The sequence below is a fragment of the Puntigrus tetrazona genome, chromosome 10 (assembly GCF_018831695.1).
Source record: "Puntigrus tetrazona isolate hp1 chromosome 10, ASM1883169v1, whole genome shotgun sequence".
Lineage (NCBI taxonomy): Eukaryota > Metazoa > Chordata > Actinopteri > Cypriniformes > Cyprinidae > Puntigrus > Puntigrus tetrazona.
This window is the reverse complement of record NC_056708.1, coordinates 8596456-8614485: the sequence shown is the minus strand read 5'-3', so window position 1 is coordinate 8614485 and position 18030 is coordinate 8596456. Positions and strand designations below refer to the sequence as shown.

The following is an 18030-nucleotide window of genomic DNA, read 5'->3' as shown; positions in this document are numbered from 1 at the left end:
CTCTTCATCTTCATGTTTCTGAAGCCTGGCCAGTCGCCTGTGGTCCCCTTTCCTGCCCTGCTTCCTCCAGGGCAGCTGTACCTGAAGATAGCATTTTTGTTTTAAATGTCAGTGATGGATTAGTCAGCTGGTCAGGGTCACTGGCGGCCATGTAGTTTGTAATGGCCTGAGTTGTGTGATTACCGGTGCTGATGAGCCGACTGAAAGATGGTTATGCCAGGAATCAATGAGCCTGTTAATACCGTTTTGGCTCAAAGTGCCTTTTAAGAGATCCTGCTAATCGCAGCAGGCATTTTAATTGAGCAAGATATTAACGCCGGTGTAACTCAGACGTAGCTCTGACAAAAAAATTCGTTCAAAGGTCTGTCTGTCCGTGACTCTGGCCAGAAAGTGAGATTTTATCTCTTTTTATTCTCTTCTCTCATATCTCCAGCTTTCTTTTGGGTGAGTTTCAGTTCAGTGCTTCTCTTGAGGTAAATCAGTGGTGTCTGCTGCACAGACGTAGGTGTTCTTATAACATCAAGTCTGAATGTAAACAAAGCAATATTATCTTCTTTTTTTACTCATTCTCTTTCTCAGTCATATAGACTGAGACTTTCTTAGTCTGATCATTAGAGAGTGATATTACTAGTTATATTTTATATGGCTGGATTTAAGAAAACATCCAAAACCAACTCTAGTGACTACCTATTTGTTGATTAATTATGAAGCACACTTTAGTCAAAGTTTAGCACATAGGAGTTTGTCGTTTAACAGAAGAATAGCTCAAGCTGCCTACAGCCTCCATTCCTTTGAGAATCCCATTTCCTGTTTCCAAACTCCGGCAGTGACATCTAGTGGTCAGGTGCAGAATCACACATATACAGGGCTGTGCCATGAGATTAACTTCAGTGACTCATGAATCAATAGTTACTGCTGTGTCTGTTTCATAATGAAATCTGATGTAAATCTCAGTAGACATAGAGGCATGATTCTAGATGCCTCTTAATGTAATCCATTGCAGCAGCCTTAAAATATAAATCCAGGGTTTCCCCTTGGGCTCCGTGAATGGTGCTGCAGGGAGTCAATGAAGAAATTCTGTAAATTTTTCATAATATTAGTAACTATTTGAATCAGCACAGTTACTGATGATGTAATAACGTTAGTCACTGATCTTAAAGGAATAGTTCACTCAATAATGAAAATGACCCCATATTTTACTCACCCCCCAAGCCATCCTAGATGTATTCTTCTTTCAGTCAGAGTTCTTTAAAAATGTATCCTGGCTCTTCTAAGATTGGTAATGCTGGTTGATAGTGGCCATTATTTTGTAAATTATATATATATATATATATATCCATCCATCGTAAAAATTAACCTATCCACCTCCAGGGGAGTTAACATATTTCTATAGATATTTGAAATAAATATTTCAGTTTTTCTATTTGAGAGTTTATTTTTCTGTTTTACTTTTACATCACTCTAGATCTACATTTGTTGTAGTTTTGCTCTGAGAAAATTGATAGATTTTATCTAGAAAGTTGCAAAAAGTAGTTAGTTGAGGGCCTGTATCATAACAGTTTCAAAACCCTACTGTCTTTTATCACATCCTCAAACGCGACATTTACTTTGAAACATGGCTGGGCTCATTTTAAACTAGTTTTGAGAAATATGGGCGGATGTCGTTGTGTAAACCTGGAAACCCTGTTTATATTGTTCTTTTGCTTATGTGGGTCGGTTCAGGACCGTGATCTGGTCACACTTTAATTCTGATATTGGCCACATTTAAAACAACAATGTGAAAAAATCAGAATTGAGCACCAAGGCTCGCAGTGTGAACGTAGCCTAAGGGGTCTGTTAAAACCCCACAGGGTTTCAACACTCCTGCTGTAACTTTACCTGCTGGTGTAACTGTTGGACATTGTTTGAAAATCTATAGATTTATACACTTTTATTGTTTTATTTATGTACTACATTGTTTTTTCTCGTCCAATATTTTGAAGAAAACCCTGCCTCCCTCAAACGTATAATGTATCTAGAGACGCTGCCATTGATGATCAACAAGCTCAATATTATGATTACTTAAACAATAAAATCCACTGAAAACAGTCTCAATGTAATAAACCACTCATCCAAGGCCACACACAGCCTGTGACATCTTAGTTCCAAAAGCTCCAATATGAACATATAAGCTTCTAGTGGTAAAACAGTGATTTTCTATTTGTAATCGCGGCAGTGTCTTCTTGGCGCTCACTCTGGGCGCTCAGGTCCAGTTCCAGCAGGTGAGTGCAGGCCCAGTTAATAAAGCGCAAGTCTGCTCCCCTGTGAAATCAACCACAACCTGACCTACAAGAATGACTCTGTTTCCTCTCCCTACACACAATGTTTTATTCATGAGAACTTTGGCTAGATATAGTCTCTGATTTCCTTTTTTCCTCTGAGAGAAACAAGTCTTTCTTGTCAGTACGTAGATGCCCGGACCCAATCACTTCTCGGTCCCGCTGGACTGATCCCAGACCTGTAGTCTCATGTCCTGCTGTGTGAAGTGAGGTCAAAGTACAGTGATTTCACTAATAAAAACTGTATTGCTAGTTGTTCCCAGGTTACATAAAGAATTGTTTTCACTCAGCAGATTAGAGCTCCTTTTAACAGCGCAATAACTTGCTTTCAAGCTTTTCTCCCAAGAGAAATATTGTTTTGCCTTTTTTAAGCTCGGCCTGTATATAGCCATGTGAATTGTTTTTATATGGCAGGTTTATCATAGCAGCCACTATCCTCAACATTTCAAAACATGGTTTAGGTTATTCTTGGACTTACCTAGAAACCTCGTATCTGAAGACCCGTTTATACCTGGTTGTTACATTTACGATCGTCACCAAATAAATCAAAACAAGATAGATAAAAAGGTATTTCTTCCAATGTAAATTATAGTTTTTTTAACATGTTTCTTTAAATAATATGAATGAGTGTAAATGAAGACTTTTCTCTTTCCTTCTAGATCTACGTTCCTTGCAGAACTGCTCTGATCCTGGCAAATGAGGACATTGATTTCAGACATTGAGGACTGTGAGGATGAATGGAGCTGATTCTTGCATCACATCCCAGAATTCTGTGCAAGCCTACAGTATCTGCTTTTGTCCACTTGAAAACGCTGTTATTGCCTTCATTGCCCGTTTTCAGTAGTTTAGTTGTCTAAAAGAATGTCCAAGCTGCTCTTTTGCATAGAATGAAAGTTTGCTGTGACTGCTTTCATTGACATTCTGCTACATTTCCAGTTTCTCCAGAATAAGTCATAGAGGTTTGGAAGGGCACAAGGATGAGTAAATGATTACTTTTCATTTATTCGTTTTTTTCATGATTTTTTTATCATTTGTTAGATAAAGAGGGGGAAATTATAATTTCGTACAAACCAAAGGTTGTTTTAATTTTAGAGGTCAATGCATTACAAAAGCACAAAGAGCTTTTAATGTGCTGTTGTGAACATTCGTTCTAAATACATTCAGTTTGGATATTGCTTGCGTTATTATGACATCAGCAAGGTCATTGTGCTCTCTCTCTCCGTGTCTCAATTCATCCTGCTTTTCCTCTTTCACCCCATAACCTTATCCTGTCTTCACTTAGCCTTAAATGCCTCCAATCCATGATTCTGATTTAGTGGGCCATTAAAAAGTTTTACAGCACCGGGTGACATCATAGGCCAGTTGGATGTGCTGGGGAATATGAATCTCCTGGGCCTCGTGAGAGAATCTAGTGTCCTCTCAAGGGAAGACGAATAATTCCCTTGTAACTGTTCCCTTGGGTGTGAGGTCTCGGCAGCTGTTCTGACACAACAGGAGACAAAAATCTCACCTAATTACACTAATTAACACTTTTTTCCTTAATGCATTTAATTAAATTGCTTCAAGCTTAATCTATCACAGCACTTTAATTTTGCCAGAGCTCTCAGCCCGAGCTTTTAAACACTAATAAGACGGTATATCAATTGAAGACATTCATGTCCTTATAGTGGAGTTTATTGCTACTGCTACCAGCAGCCGGGTGGTCAAATAAATGTGAGGTCGAAAAGCAACTGTGTGCATGTACGCTGTCCAGTTCTTCCATGAAAAAGCTTTTTTAAAATCAAAAGTTTGACATAAGCCATTTTTTTGTAATGGCAAATATAAATTAGGCTCCAAAAACATTATATGGAAGGACACACCTGTGTGAGTGAGTCATTTGAATCATTCGCTGAACAGATTTGTTCAAAAAAGCTTCATTCAGGACACACAGCACTCGAAATTTGTATTTTTTCTCAGTTACGTCTGCGTGTGATCCGAATTAAGGCATTTTGTCAAGTGACCTCAAAAATAAAAAAAAGCAGCAGTGGACGCTCTGCAGGACCCTGTTAATCGGCACGCAACTATATGAAAGCCTTTAATCTTTATTGAGCAAATCGATTGTTTGACAGCGGGAAAACAGGCAATATGGTGTCTAAAGGCACACAAAAAAAACGTTTTTATGCAGTCTTGTACTTAGGTCATCTCGAAAGTATTGATGGTGCGATATCCGCGCTGTCCTCGGTTTCCACCTATGAATACTACTGCTGCGTTTTAGAGCAGGTTTTGAGCCCGTAGTTCACCACTTCAAACCATGACTCACGACTGTGTAGCATTCCAGGCCAGTCACGCCAAACTACCTTAACGCACGGAAATTGCGGTAGCTAGATGTAACGACATATTTCTTTCGGGCACGTAATTGTAATACGTAATGTTGTGTGTATTATTATTTATTTGATTGCGACCTTACGGGTTACGGAAGTTGAGGGCCACTCCAGCGCTGTTCACGAGGAGAAGGTTATGGGTCGCCTGTAGTGCAGCCTGCTGCAACACACGTAGTAGTTATTTGTTGTGCATTTCAGAAATCATGGACTACGATTACACTCTGCAAATTATGGGAAAAGCCAAGAAACGTAGACGTACGCCAACTGAGGCAAAAAGATATCGGAACAAACACAGAAGTAGAAGTAGAATAAATATCGACGTGGCGCTTCAGAGCTTCGCGGAAACATCGGACTAAAGAGACTTCGCCTTCGCCGTCTGTTTTGATAAGACGGGAGAGGTAAATATATATTATTTATTGTGCAAGTAATAGTCATGTACAGATGATTTAGGGGATTAAATAGATATAAATGAGCGTTTGCTTGATTTGTGAAAGTGACATTAACGTTCGACGATCCGTCGTCGAGCTTCGCCTCCGTTATCGTTTTGAAAATGCGACCTCCAGCGGCGAAAACTTACATAGTTTGCCTTATAAATATAAGTTGTATAACTTCATTTTAACCGAACTGTTATAAGAGCAGCACACTCACGCTCAACTGCATCGTCTATAACTTTAAGCCGATATTAAAGCCAACTCCCTCGGACAGTTATCTTCAGTTTAGACAGGCCTTCTGCACCTTTTCTCAATCTCTTTGTGTGCTTTAAAAAAAAGCCCCCAAAGATGTTTCTGGGTTTGCCATCCCAAATATAGATTTGCTGTCTTACCGAGAAAGAACTGTTGTAGTGCCACTGTCTCATAGCTCACTGGCTGACTCGCAGTGTGTGTTTTTAGCGAGTTCTTTGTTCTCTCGCTGACGAGCTGACGACCTCCTCCTCGAAGTGCTCTGCAGGTGCCTCAGACAGATTTATAGCTGTAGTTACCCATGAAAATGCTCCTGGAGGTAAAACCACACAATATCTCCGGCGCTGAGCACTGTACCTAACAGAGCGACGCTGCATTATTCTGCGAACGAGCGAGTTCGCGCGTACCTTATGCATGCGTTAATTTCAACGCGTTATATGAACGTGACGATAAGCATGTAAACAGCGCCCCTGGAGTGAGCCTCAAAAACATGCTCGAAGATGAATTAACAGTCATGGCGGTGAGAAAGATCGAGGAGGAAGTTTGTTTGATTGTCACTCTGGAGATTGGATTTTGTTGGATGAAAAATCACGCTTCGTGTCACACTAATTAATGTCAGCTATGTAATTAACCTTCAGATGTGTGTGGTAGGAATATTTCAGGTTAATTGCAAGTTACCTCAAAATATCATTTCAGCTCATTTAAGTTATAAATGAAAGTACGCGGATTTACATCACAAAAGGATGTTCAGGTGTTAATATTTTTAATACAATCCCAATGTGTTCAACTGCTTACAGTAATACTGTAATACATTTAACAAAGCATTAAGGATCAAAACGACTTGTTCCAAGAAGACGGTTACGATGAATTTAACATGAACAAAGATAAAGGAAAGACAAATTATATATTCAGTGAAAAAAATAGGCCAGGCATGTAGCAATAGACGAATGCGCACGATAAGTAGTTAAACTGCCTCTCGCTCGTGTGAAAGTGAGTATAACAAAATCACGTTTTAACAATCAGATGGTGAACTGTTGTTACAGATACCGAAAACCCACACACTATTATATAGAAACAGGCACTACCATAAAACGTACAGCGGGATACTGTATAAAGCAGAGCACCAATGTACATTAAATCCGTAAGATACTGTAATCACTTTGAAATAGGCAATGTAAATGCAACATTCTTTATTACATATATCATATAAAAATAAAACGAACAGGTAAAATAATGCTAAATTTATGTGTTGATTTTGGCATAAAACACAGGCCTGTTCTACACTCTTATTAGTATTACTTTCTTATTAGAATCAAATTTGATTAAAAAACAAAAACATGAAAGCTGTGAAGAATTTCTCAGTTCTCTGTCGAATTACTATGGTTACTAAACAGATGGGATACCATTCTGAGTTAGGATGTGTCTGTAATAAAGTTAGCGATTGCTTTATAAACCTCTAGCGGCAGATACAGGCACAACATACTACAGCAGAAAAGCGCAATGTGTGTGTTTACAGAATGAAAAAGAGCGCTGCAGTGTGTTCAGTGATTAGACTCAGTGTTTCGGGAAACTTTAAAGCCTTAGATTTTGAATCGTGACTCATTATGAGACTGTTTCACAGAATCAGCATTACCTTGAAAAATCAAACAAGGTCTGTTTACACAGGCAAATGTGATCTCAAATCAGATCCTGCTGTGATTTTTACACGTGAACATATGAGGTTAGAAGTCATCCAGTTACTTCTCCGTGTCCGTTGATGTTCTCGGGAACCAGACCCTCCATTACAGCTTGTCTAGACTCGAGAATCTGGATCCAAACAAAGCGGATGAACAAAGAAGAATAGCCAAAATCTAATATAAAGTCAAAATATGTACAAGTTTATGAAAACTCACCTGGAAAATCGAACTAAAGGCAATAAGGGTTTGCATGTTGGTGCTGTAATAGCCGAGAACGTAATCCCCTGCCAGCAGGGGAGCTCATTTTACTCATCTTGACCTTAAACAGGAAGTGCATCCTTATATTGCAACATTGTAGCATGCAGTTTAAATGCACACAACGCTTCCAAATATCATTTTAGAAGTGCAATAATGCAAAACTCTATTAATATTCATAATTTTTCAGTATGCACCAAAACTTTTCGCCTGCCATACCGTCACGACTTACTGGCAGCCACTTCATCATCTTTGACCCAAGCGAAGGAGGAGTAATCGAAGGCACTTTTAAAGCCAATCTGCACACCGAGATTTAAATCACCACTAGTTAGTGACCCGCTTTGTGATACAGATCTCCTTTTTGTCTCTTTCTGTGTTTATGTTCATCCATCAACTTCTTTTCTCACCTTGTACAATCCGATCCAATCCCGGTTGAGGACTCAAAGTTTTCCAGAATGGTGTAGGTGAATGTGCCGTCTTCATCGGCACTCCAGTGTCCCTCCACCGTTAGTGTGACTAAAGGAGTCTCCACCTTTTTTCTCATCTGCATGAAGAGATCAAAACCAATTTGGATTAAAAGTCAGGTGCACTGAAAGGTAGATATTATAGTTATTGATGATTATTATTCAAGCACATTGACTTCAGTTTGATTAGCTCTTTGTCATATAATTGATTGAGGCTTGGTTTTACAGACAGGGCTTAGCCTAAACCAGGATTAGGCCATAGTTCAATTCAGATATTTAGGTAATTTTTATAAACATGTCTTAGAAAAAAAAACATTACTGGTGTGCATCTTACGACAAAGAAAGGCGCTCACATGTTTTAAGATCTGTCAGTGCAAGTTTAGATTTACATTTTAGCTTAGGACTAGGACTAGGCCTAAGCCTCGTCTGTGAAACCAAGGGTAGAAAACAGAACTCATACCTCCAGATTGAAGTTTGCAATGACGGGTTTGTGGTCACTGACTCCATATGAGACATCACAGGTGTACATGTCCTGTGTCACCTTAATATGATACTCATCATCCTCAACTGATGATGTCGTGAAGACCTATTCTCATCCTCAGTCTCTATTGTTTTGGGTTTTATCCTCCACAAGATACGATCCGTCCAGGCAGGCTTCCTTTTACCACTATTGATGGGTAAAAAAAAATCATTAAAAAAGGAATGTAGGAATAAAGTAATGTAAATACTAAAGTAATAAATGCAGAGTGAGATTGTAGTCTTGGAGAACTTAAAACTTCTTATGCTATATTGGTTTATACACAATAATTATAAAAAAAAAAAAGAATGCTCTTTACCAAAGGTATACTTCACCCAAAAATGAAAGTTATGTCATTATTTACTCACCATTATGATGTTTCGTTCATCTACGGAACACAAATTAAGATGTTTTTTGTTTTTTTGAGTTTGAGTTTTCTTCTTGGCCAAAAATACAAAAATTTGAATAATAACTTTATTCAACATTTTCTTCCCTCACACATCTACTATGGAGGTTCGTTCATGAGATCAACTATGCATGCATGTATACGTATGGATGTGTGTATCAGATTATCTCTCAGAACATCCAAAACATCTTAATTTGAGTTTCAAGATTGAAACATCATGAGGGTGAGTAGAGAGATAGATAGATAGATAGATAGATAGATAGATAGATAGATAGATAGATAGATAGATAGATAGATAGATAGATAGATAGATGTGCTGTATACTGAGAATTCCATGCGAAATTCCCATTTCTATGCAGACATGCAGCATTTATGTTGTGATCTATTTCTACAATATCAGACAACAAGCAAATGCATCAAACGCCAGCATATCAAAGTGAAACATGCTTGCTACACAGTGATGAGGTGCTTAGTGACATATTATATGACAGGTGCAAAGCAGCTCTTCGTGACAGCAGTTAAAAGCCCAATGACACACTGACAGCATTTCATGGATGTGCGGTCATGTATTAAATATGATGGAAGGTGCTGGATGAACGAATGGAGTGATACATGATGTCCTGCATTTTTCAGAAATGGAGACACAAACTTTCTCTTTCTGTTACGGACACAGCAAAACACCATATCCCAAACATATGTCACTACCCACGTAACAATTCGGCATGTAGGTGACAGTTAAATGCAAAAAGATCTCTGGCGGAAACACTTTTGTACACAGAATCAAATACTCTGTGGTGCGGAAGACCTCCTATATTCAGCCATTTATATTTGATGGGAAATACAATCCCCTTCTTACAACATCCTACTTACCCATCTTTAAAGTAGACATACTACAACGTACACGTCTTCAAAGCTGACGGCAGCTGGCACACGGAAAAACACCAATCACGACATTACATTTGTGTAGACATGACTGAAATGCTTACTGGAGCATCTGACAGGAGATTATGCAAAGACTGAACGCTGAGTGAGAGGAGTGTGGTGTTTACAGGGGTGTGATGATGAATGAGAGGAATTCTGGGTAATAGTGGTTAAGGTAGAGATGAGGCCATGCAACAAACACAAAAATTTCTTATCAAATCTTACATAAATCCAAACCACGTCCTCGGTGCTCTGTGTGGAGAAAGAACGACCGTGAAACTTTTCTAAGAAAACATAATAGGCGTTCAGGAAATTGAGACCGTTTGTTTCTATTTTCATGCGCATTTCTATTTTGTCAAAAGAGTAGTTCACTTTCAGAACAAAAATTTACAGATAACGTGCTCACCCCCTTTGTCATCCAATATGTTCACGTATTTCTTCAAATGTAAAGAAATGTTCGACTTCTATGGTTCCCTGAGCCTGAACTTGAGTTTCAAATGCAGTTTAAATGCAGCTTCAAAGAGTTCCAATCCCAAGAAGAAGGGTCTGAAATGTTTTCCTCAAAAAAACATAATTTCTTTTACGACTGAAGAAAGAAAGACATGAATATCTTATGACCAGGGGTGAGTACATTATCTGTACATTTTTGTTTTGAAAATGTTTAATAATGTTCAAGTGTGTGAATGTACCTTGTATCGTAAGTCTCTGAGAAACGGTCAAACTTATACGTGGGTTTAAAGCACAGCGGTCCCTCTTCGAACTCCTGAAGAATAGGTTCTTTCTTCTTCATCATGGTCAGCTAAAAGCCAGAAATCAGTGAAATAGAATAGAGTAGAATAGAATACTTAATTACATGAAACCAACTATTAATTTGTGCTATCTTTGTGTGTTTGTCTGACCTGATCTCTGTCCCACAGCAGGTTAAATCTGCCGTTGTTGATCGAGGACCGGAGAAAGTGCATCCCGTGGTCGGCAATACGAAAGTTCAGATCACCAAACCAGAAGACCACCCTGATACATGAACGACAGCGCGCATGAGAACCATGATGTATGTGAGAATGCCTGAACGTGAGCAAACTTTCTTCAACTTAGCACTGACTTGTGGTCAAGCACTTGTGGTGTGTTGTACATATCGAAGTCTTGTGTGTCCAGTATATATTCAAATTCGTCCATGCGTTGCAGGCGTAGTTCATATGAGCCGCCAGGTGACAGTTTAGAAAACACAGCATGTGACCGTAGAATGAGAACCGCACAGACACACCACCTTTATTTCCCTGTTAAAGCAAATACAAATGCATTATTCCACTGCATATGTAATAATATTTGACAGCGTTGCTGTATCTTTGATGAGCATCGAGTGACTATTAAAGACTTCAAGAATAAGCCCCCACTCTTTTGAACACCATATAAATAGGTCGGTTTGCTGGAAAATGCTATCAAACTGAAATGAGTGCATAACAGGTCTGTGAAATGTGAAGATAAAGGCTGTACCATACCCAGTATCCAAACAGGCCTGTGCGTGTGTATGTACTTTGGATGTCTCTGATGAAAGGCAGATGGACCTGCTTTGCAAACAGTATCAGCAGCAAACCCTGCATCCTCACTGAAGTCACCTGAGGACAGAAAAAAAAAGCCTTTTCATATGTCAAAGCTTCAGTGCATTTCTCAACACAAATGTCACACGCCGCTTTGACCTCCACATCAAAACCGACAGCATCACAGAAAGAGGATTTTAGAAGGTTTCTCTGCAAGAGATCTATATATCAGGCCTTGCATGGGGAAGAAAACAAGAGGAAACACGTATTTGAGCTTAGCGTCCTTGATACGCTGACGTAAGAAAATAAGGAGATTGGTTTTGGAAATTCTTGGGATTTTTTGGTGAAGTGGAATTTAGTTTTGAAAATCAGAGCTAATTAGTCGTGAACGGCAGAATGGGACGGGCTCACATCAAATCTGCGGTTACGGTACACTAATGTGCTGCTGTGAAACAATGCCTCTAGTGTTTTCAATGGCCTGCAGTGAACAATGGAGCTTAACAAGCTTAATGAGGAGACGGCTCATCCTGATTTTGTCTCTCTGTTCTTTTGTAACTGTTACAACTGCATAAAAAACATATGTAAGGACACTCAACAGTGTTGAGTGCTGAGACACGCAATCAGTTTTTGTTTATTCTGTACCTTGATATATCCCATTGGTGCCAGAGTATCCATGAGAAGGTGACTCCATGAGTCCTCAGAAATGAGATCAGAGATATACCGCACTGGAGTGGCAGTCACTTCCTGTAGACTAAGGCACAAACACATCTGCTCATCTTCTATCACATCACATAATATAAACTTACTAACTGACAGATAAATTAATTCTATCTTTTACATAGAGCATAAAATGGAAAAATATTTAGTGAAGATTTTACTAGATTTTTAGACTATTTTAACTTGATAGTAAAATGCTAGTAAACTTCACAGATTTTTTAAGAGGAAGAACACACAAAATGTATATATGTGTGTGTGTGTGTGAGTATATATATATATATATATATATATATATATATATATATATATATATATATATATATAGATAGATAGATAGATAGATAGATAGATAAATATAAGAACATACTGTATTTTTTTGCTTTAAATTGATCAAAAACATGAATAATTACAAAATAATTATAAAATATTGCCATTTCAAACAGTATAGCTGTTCACGTTTTAATAACAAAATGTTTCTTGAGCACCAAATCAGAATGATTTCTGAAGGATTTCTGACAGTGAAGACTGAAGTAATAATTGCTAAAAATTCAGCTTTGCAGTCACAGATTGAAATGACTTATTTTAGAGCTTAATAATGTTTTAAACTAGTATAGTTTTTACCATATTTTTACTCCTTTCAAGAACATTTTAAAAATCTTGCCAAGCCAAAACTTTGAAGGTAGTGTATATTGACATACCGAGATTTTTATATATTTATTTATTTTTTACTGATCATGTGATTCAGGTGATGTTAACTCACCCAATCACAAAGAAGGTCAGTGGCCGGCTGCGAGTCGAGCTGCAGTAATGACCTCACATCAGCTGGTGGCTCCAGCTGTGCCAACATTCCACGTGACCATGTGGAGCCTGAACAAGAGAAGAAGACACAGACAGAGCAGGAATCTGTTAACTACGTTCATATAATCTCTGAATTCAATATATGAGAAAAAAACCTCGAGAAAGTAGACAATTAAATATAAAAATGCAAAGAACTTGCTTGCAAACCACCAACAAAATCCACATCTTCTACCATTCACCATAAGTTTATTTAAAACTCATTTTTCAATGACTTAATACACCTGAAGGACTCTCTGCTGGTGTATTTTCCACAGAGGTAAAAGGCTTCGTCTAGCGTGACGGGACACTTCCTCATTTGTCTCATCATCTGAGCTGAGATCATCCAAGCAGGCGAGCAACTGAGCGAGCCTCTGGCGAAAGCATCGCCCGCGATGAAGTAGACGCCGTGGTCGACGTGCTGTCAGAGCGTAAACGTGGTCCGTCAAATGTGTCCGACATCTTTTTGCTGGCCTCCCAAAACAACTGATAATCTGAAGCCTGATTCATCTGAACCAAGAGATGAGCTGAAATGATGTCCAAAAAAGTTTTCCAAGAGCTAGTTTAGGTTCAGAAGATACAGATATCCCAGGTTTTGTTCAAGCGACGCCTACATGCTCCAAGCCTCAGATATTTCTCAGATCTTCTCAGAAACAGAAGTTTATCATTCTCCTTTGACACCAGGAAGCCTTCTGAAATCAAGTAGTTAGTAATAGCAATAAACGTAACACTTTTTGTTGATCTACATGTTCTCATTGCATCTTGCTGCCTGAGTGGATGTGTGGGAGTAAAAGCATGCATTTAGAAGAGTGTTTGGGATTATGAAGTATAATCTGGAGCAGTAGAGAACCACGTGAATGAGGCCAGGAATACGAAATGCAAAATCACTAACAGGCCTGATCTCCAAATCACTGCAAGTATTGTTGCAGTTCTTGAGCGACGCAAGTAAATGTCGACAGATGCTAATCTGCTTTATGTAAGAACTGGCCTCAACACTGAGAATATTTCTTTGATTCTGCAATCAAATAGTCAAGATAAATAATTTTTTTAAACATCTAGGGGTTTTATATGTGCAGAGAGCATAATGCCAAACTGTAAAAAAAAATATCTAAATTAAATCAACCTCCTATTTTTAACAAATTAAACTATAATGTGGAGGTTGTATACCAGATTACATGATTCAGGTTATCTCTATAATAACAATTTTTTTTTACTCATAGTATTGATGTTTATGCTATAATAAAATGTATAAATATAGTTGTAATTATTTTATTTAAAATTATTATTATTACATTATTATTATTATTTTACAAAATTGCAAAAAATACAACTAAATCTGTTTATTTGTTGATATTTGTTTTCCAATTTGTGCTAATTTTTCACTTTAAAACATACCAATTATAAAAACACAAATTACGAACTAAAATAACAATGATTCTCAAATGCAGGCTAAATATCTTTCCACCCCATTGCTCTATAATATAGTCACATGCAAATTCTTAGGTCAAGGAAGCATTCAGCAGTAGATCGAGAGAAAAGAGCAGGCACAAAAGCAATTGAAAAAAAGGTTAAAGTTTTGAGAGAAACTCCAGCATAAAAGATTAGCTTTAAAGATGAACTTAACACGTTCAACTTCTTTTATTTCTCAGTCGTCTCAGCCCAGTTTCTTTCACCTATCTCTTGTCATTCTTGCTATTTTGAAGTGAATACAGGTTTATTTCGCTTATTAATGTTACCTGAAAGCCTGATGTTCATTCCTGGACCCAACGTTTTGTGCGCTCATACTCAGACCTGTGCACACAAAAAAATCACGTAAACAAGCATGCATGGTAATTCAAACATAATCAAATCTAAAAAAAAAAAAAAAAAAAAGGTAATCCTGTCTCTGTTTGAGCTGAAAAGCTTTTTAAAATGATGAAATAAAAATCTGGAGGTTGACCGATTATTATAATATGGATAAGTGATGTAATGCTCTGTTGCTATGGATACGGGCGAAAGTGGCTCGTGCAGTTTATGTATTGTGATTAACTATAACCTTTATGATTAGCGAAATGTTGTTTGATAGTTAGAAGAACACCTGACACAGACCACTTTAGTTTGACTCAAACACTTGTTCAAGACCGGGACAGAAAACTCTTATACGTTTTTCCAAAAATCATAAGTCTAATCAAAATTTTTCCATTCTTTTATGTAACGGGTGCCGTTTTGTCATACAGCGTTCAAATATGAAAAATATATATTCAGCTACTGAATAAACTTGAAATATTTGGGAATAATTGATTTAGGGAATATAATACTATAAAAATAAATAAATAAACTAAACCTAAAGCGAAAGTAACGAAAGCAAAAGTTTATGCTACTTAATAATTAAAGACTCTCTAAGCACAGTCCTTACTTTAAGTAAGAAAATCTCATTCATCCTCGCCTAAAGATTTTATTTAAAAAAAAACGTACCTTTTATTCTCTCGGTCTTGTGTAGATTCTGTAGGTGTCCTGTATATCTATTCCGTAACAGGTACTATAGGACAGTGTGAGAGTTTGGGGTGTGTGTTTACACCCCTTCACTTCCCCTGTCCGGCCAATCCACGGAAACCTCTTAAAGCCGCAGTACTTTATTGTTTCATCACATAAACGCCTAAAAGCTTTTGGCTAAGTTATGAAAGGCTCGACTGTGTCTAAACGATTGTTTACATATCGCAACCTCTTTTGATTATGGCATGAGACAGGAGTTCTCTGTTCGTAGGAAACTTAATTTTTAGATTAATTTAATTTTAATCCATTAACTTGTTTTGGTCGCCATATCATAACGGATGGTGGTTTATGCACATGCTGTGATTTTAGTGAGGGGAACAAAAAGGGTAAACATTTATTCGTCACAAACCTGCCAGCCTATCAAAGCTGATCTAAATAAGGACCAGTACCAGAGATTAAATTTAACGTTTGCTACAGAGCATAATTAATAATACATTTAATAAACAATTACACATGTCATATATAACTGCAATCGGGAAAACGAAATCCAAATGTCTGAATCAAACACATTCCTCTTTCTGAAGGCCTCATAAGAAGGGGTTAGTTTAATCTGGCTTCATCTCTTCAAATCCTGATTAGGCTGAAAGTTTCATTTAACGAAGGGAGGGTTAGCAGTGATCCTTTTTCTTGATGATTTCTGCGCGTTTATGTGTTCGTGTTTGTCCTGTTTGGGTCATCGAATGGTTAGCTTAAAAGTAAACGGGCATGTTTACTGTGGAAATCAGATGAAAGAAATTGGTTTTTATTTGCTTAAGAGAGAAAAATAATTGGAGAAAAGAGGGGAGGTCTGAAAACTCATTATAGCTCAACGTCCCGGCCTCCTTAGAAACAACTCTGATGTTAAAGGATAGTTCACTCAAAACTGAAAATTCTGTCATTAATTACTCACCCTCGTGTTGCATGCATTTATTTTATATTTTGAATCTAAGAGCTTTTTGACCCTCTAGACAGCAACACAGTTACCACATCGAGACTCAGAAAGCAAGTAAAATAACAACTTTTATCAGTAAAATATTTAATTTATTGTTTGCAACAGCAACGGTAACCATGGAATATAACAATTCCTTCCTACCTTTCTGGACCTTGAACATGACAGTTGCATTGCAGTCTATGCAGGGTTTTCTGAATTTCATCAAAAATATCTAAATTAGTTTTCCCTAGATAAACTAAGGTCTAAAACAACATGAGGGTAAATAGCCATTTTTTGGTGAACCGTCCCTTTAAGCACACAACTGAAACACTTGTTAGGTCAAAAGAAAGCAGTACTAATTTACTGAAAGTACTTGAAAGACATGTAAACCAGAAAAAACGCTACTTTTAAAAGTTTATTTATTTTTTCACATCTCCAATGTAGTTTTATTGGAAGATAAGATGACAAAAGGCACAAATTCAGTAAAAGAAATAAAAAAACATGACATGACAGGGTAGGATGAAACAAATTCATAAAACATTTTTTTTTTCATATTTCTAGAATCATTGGGTTTTAATTTTCGACAACAAATCGTGAAATCTAACAACAAACGTTATCTATGAGAAAGTCCTGTTTACCATGATCTGCCTTACATAATGGTAACACAAACTGTGGTGATCAGTTCATGTGGGTAGTTCCCTTTATAAGCCACCTGTCTGTCATTCAAACACCGGCTTGGAAAAGTTTCAATCGAGTCTCCTGAGAGATGAATGGCAAACTAGTCCAAACCCCCGCCTCCACCGAAAGGGTCTTTACTCAAGTTCAAAGGTCGTGGGCCGCTCACAGTGTAAGCTTTGGAAAGGAATTTAAAAGTGAGAGATTTCTACAGCTCACGGCAAAAATAATACAACAACAATCGATGAATGGAAACATATTTAGACACCATCCTGCCAAAGAGGAGCGGCTTCGGGGATGAAGGGCGGGGCCAGTGACAGTGATGGGCGGAGTTATCTGAGAGTTCCTTTAGAGACAGTTCAAATCAATAGCTCAAAACCACCATAATTTGCCACATTCCAGTAACTTTATCCACAGATAACACCAGCCATTACTAAACCACTAGATATAATGGTTGGGTTGATGGAATGGCTGTATGTGCTGATAGCCTGGCAGGATAGTTCGAGCTATATTTATATAGTTATATATATATTTATGTGTTCATCTACATATATTTATATACTATATACAATTTAAAACATACATCCATACATCACTTTGATTAGACTCAGGACCAACACAGTTCTGGTGTATTGGTGGTTGTATTATGACTGTAGAGATGTTTTAACACGCGCAATCTACACCATAAAACCTGCATTCATCTCTTTAAGAATTCAAATGGAATTTCCACGAATTTCAAGGAATTTGAACATAATCTATTAAGAATAATTAACTCTTGTCAGAGTGAATTTAGTGTGGCATCAATGGATCCTGAGCATTGGCGAAAGAAACACAGGGGTGTAAACCTCCATTTTAGTTACATGTCGATGTCCTCACGCGAAAACAGGAAACACTGAAAACTTCAAACGCACATACATCCATACACACATCACGTTACTAAGAAAAGACTGATTTAAAAACCCATACTCAACCCATTTCACCTTCCTTGCCTAATTCCATATCAATAAAACTAGGAGCGATTGGAAGTGAGAGTATATTTGTATTAAAGTCCTAATGACGCAACATTCTGAGAGGGAATGTCTACACTTCTAAAGTCACTATCTCACATCATGTATGTCGACTGGAAGGGTTTGTGAAAGGAGGTATTATTGTGCTAATATCTGGATAAATGTCTTTATCCTCAAGACAAGTTATAAAAGGGGAAGTGCGATAATCAATCCTTCAATAAAG

General features: G+C 37.6%; 1 protein-coding gene and 2 pseudogenes across 3 annotated transcripts in view; 2 read left to right on the top strand and 1 right to left on the bottom strand.

The window, feature by feature from the left end:
* The window catches only part of LOC122352904, a 60208-nt pseudogene extending 56718 nt beyond the window's left edge, over positions 1–3490 (top strand).
* cadm2a (cell adhesion molecule 2a) overlaps positions 1–18030 on the top strand; it is a 1030129-nt gene that overhangs the window by 418004 nt on the left and 594095 nt on the right. The window lies entirely within an intron of this gene.
* Positions 9754–13470, bottom strand: LOC122352900 (annotated as a pseudogene).